The sequence below is a fragment of the Pinus tabuliformis genome, chromosome 8 (genome assembly GCF_031772625.1).
Source record: "Pinus tabuliformis cultivar Carrire ecotype Pingquan chromosome 8, CPIR1, whole genome shotgun sequence".
NCBI classification, from domain to species: Eukaryota; Viridiplantae; Streptophyta; class Pinopsida; order Pinales; family Pinaceae; genus Pinus; species Pinus tabuliformis.
Window position 1 is genome coordinate 653,170,099 of NC_142294.1, and position 3,285 is coordinate 653,173,383.

Sequence of the window (3,285 nt, forward strand, 5' to 3'; positions counted from 1 at the left end):
TTTCTGTAAGTAAAAGAAGTGTATACGCAGGTTGGTTGTGGTACAGAAGCGTATACTCGCAGGTTTCTGAATAGTGAAGTAGCGTACATATCTAGATTTATGCTCTAACTGCTTCTATTTTATTACTGCAGTGTTCTGGGTTCAGAATTTGGTGTTTGGTTACTGTTACTATGTTCTGGTTACAGCGGTTAGAGAAGGGTTTATTTGATTCAGCTTTGATTGGTGAAAAGAAGTTTGGTTGATGCAGAAATTCTTGATGTTTGATTGATGTTACTTGTGGATCCAGTCTGAAAATTAATGAAACGAGGTCCCTAAAAGCAAAGAGAAGGTTGCAGCCTTCTGCAGGTAGGAGCCTGCGTACTAGTATCTCAAGGCTAGTACAAGAACTAAGGGGGTTGGAGCTCCCTTCCAGGAAGCTGGAGAACCAGAGAGAGTTGTATCTCTCTGCAGGTTGCAGCCTGCGTACTGGTAAAGTCTGCACCAGTACAAAACATTGTAAAGAGAAGTTTCTAATTAAAAAGAAGATAGAGACAAATTGTAGCAGGGGGTTTTCACCCACATTGGGTTTCCTCCTTATATCTTGTGTTCTTGTGAGTGAATGTCTTCTGCTCTGTTTCACTGTTTCTGGTACTATTTATTTGCTTCTGATTCACAGATTAATGACTGACATCTGAAAGATAAGTCAAATAATAAGTCTGCTTTATATACATGCGTTTCTTTATCTGTAGTTGCGTATATACGTTGTTTGTTTTAACTGAAGTAGCGTACATGATCTGAAATTGAAAAAGAAAATATTTGGCTTAATAATACTGATTCACCCCCCTCTCAGTATTATTTCCAACAATTGGTATCAGAGGAGGTTCTTCAGAAGAAGCTTGATCGCTTGAAGAAAGATCCTTCATCATGAGCAACTACGAGAGGGAAGCATCAATCAAGCCACCGATTTTTGATGGGACAAACTTCGTTTATTGGAAGGTAAGAGTTACTGCCTATCTTCAATCTCTTGGTACAGAAGTCTGGGATATCATAGATACAGGGTATACTTTTCCATCAACAACTCCTACAGATCTGCCTGAGAAGAAGAAATATGAAACAAATGCAAAGGCGGTCAATACTCTTTAGGATGCCTATCTCAATCAGAATTTGTCAAGGTAATGCAGTTTAAATCTGCAAAATAGTTATGGGACAAGATTGTTCTGAGCTATGAAGGAGATGATCAGGTAAAACGAGCAAAACTTCAAACCCTCAAGATTCAGTATGAAAATCTCAGGACGTATAATGATGAAAGTGTGGCTAACTATTTTATTCGTGTAGATGAGATTGTTAATTGTATGAAAAATTTGGGTGAAGAAATAAAAGAGGCTGTTGTGGTTGAAAAAGTTCTAAGATCTTTTTCCCCTAGGTTTGAATCTAAAGTTTCTGCAATAGAAGAAAAAGAGAATCTACAAAGCCTTAAAATGTCACAGCTGCACGGAATTCTAACTGCTTATGAAATGAGGAAAGGAGGTCCATCAAACAGGAGAGAAGCTGCCTTCAAGGCTTCAGGCAAAGGAGAGTACTATGAGTCAGGACACGTGTCAGAAGAAGAAGAAGAATCAAATTTTGTCAGAAATCTTCAACGGGGTACTGGACGGTTCCGAGGTAAGTTACCTTTCAAATGCTTTGCTTGTGGAAGAGTCGGTCACTATGCTGCCAAATGTCCTCACAAGGATAAGATTGACAAAGGGAAGGAACCTGTTAGATGGAACAAGAAACAGAATGTAACTAAGAAAAGTTACTACACTCATGAAGACAGTGATGGCCTATCAAATAGTGACGAAGATGAATGAGGTAATGATTATAAACTTTTAATGGCCTTTGAAGATGACGATTACATGGACGCTATAGATGTAGATGGTTTTTATGAAGAGATTTCTCGACTCAAAATATGTTTAGAAGAAAAATATATGATCATTGATACTCTGCAATTCCAACTTGATGAAAAAGAAAAATCTCTTGAGAAGTTAGAATGTGAAATTGTTGGCCTTAGAAAAGAAATTGAGAAAACAAAGGCTCTTAATCTTAAATTTCTTAAAGGATCTGAAACTCTGGATGAGATTATCAATGTACAGCGTTCTCCACTAATCAAGACAGGTTTGGGTTATAATGGAGAAACATCTCAAGAATCCACCTCAAGGAGTTATCTTGATGCAGCAAGGAGGAATGAGCAAAAGCCCAATGAAGATCACCAGGTAAAACAGGGACGAATTACATCAAGAACAAACAAAGACTACCAGGTAAACCAGGGGCAATCCATCTTAAGGGTGAACAAAAGCTACAATCAACCACAGGTAAAAACTTCTCAATTTTCTTCAAGAATGGATGACAATAGAAATTACAATCATTTGGCTGGTAGATTTGATAATCACAGAAGTTTCTTCAATGGCCAATGTTTCTCTTGCCATAACTTTGGTCACAAATCAGCTCAATGTGTTGCCTATAAGACAATCATGACTAGAGAAGCTTAAAAACAAAGAAGTATGACTGGGATTACGAAAAGGACCTATAACAACTTTTCGGCACTTGAAAATTAAATTGAATGTTCTATTTGTAATAACTTTGGTCATTGAGATTCTGAATGCAGGAGCAGGGTTCGGCAGACAAAGGAACAAGCCTCAAGCACCAGAACATGGAGAGTAAAGGAACCACAACCAGAAATATGTGGGATAGCCTTTTATGCAGAAGGACAGGAAAATCTATGGTACATCGACAGTGGATGTTCGAAGCATATGACAGGTGATAAAGAAAAACTTGAATCATATACTGCTTTAGAAAAGGGAAAGAAAGTTTCTTTTGGAAATGATACCCCTGCAGCCATAAAAGGAAAAGGCACTGCTCAGCTGAAAGAAAAGGTCAAAGCTGGAAATGTTTTGTATGTTGATGGCTTGAAGCATAATCTTCTGAGTGTCAGTCAGATGTGCGATCAAGGAACCGAGGTAATATTTCGATCAAATGGATGTAGTGTTCGTGATCTTGATACAGGAAAAACAGTGATCAAAGGTAGAAGAACTCCAAATAATTTATACATATTTGAAGAAGGACAACAACAATGCTATTTGAGCAAGGATGATGAACACTGGTTATGGCACCAGAGGTTGGGGCATCTAAGCTTTTCACAAATAAGGAAAGCATGCAAATATCAGGCAGTTCGTGGTCTTCCAGATATCAAAATTCCAGAAAACACAATATGCAAATCATGTCAGTTGGGTAAGCAAACCAGAACTAACTTCCCTGAAAAGGAAGGAT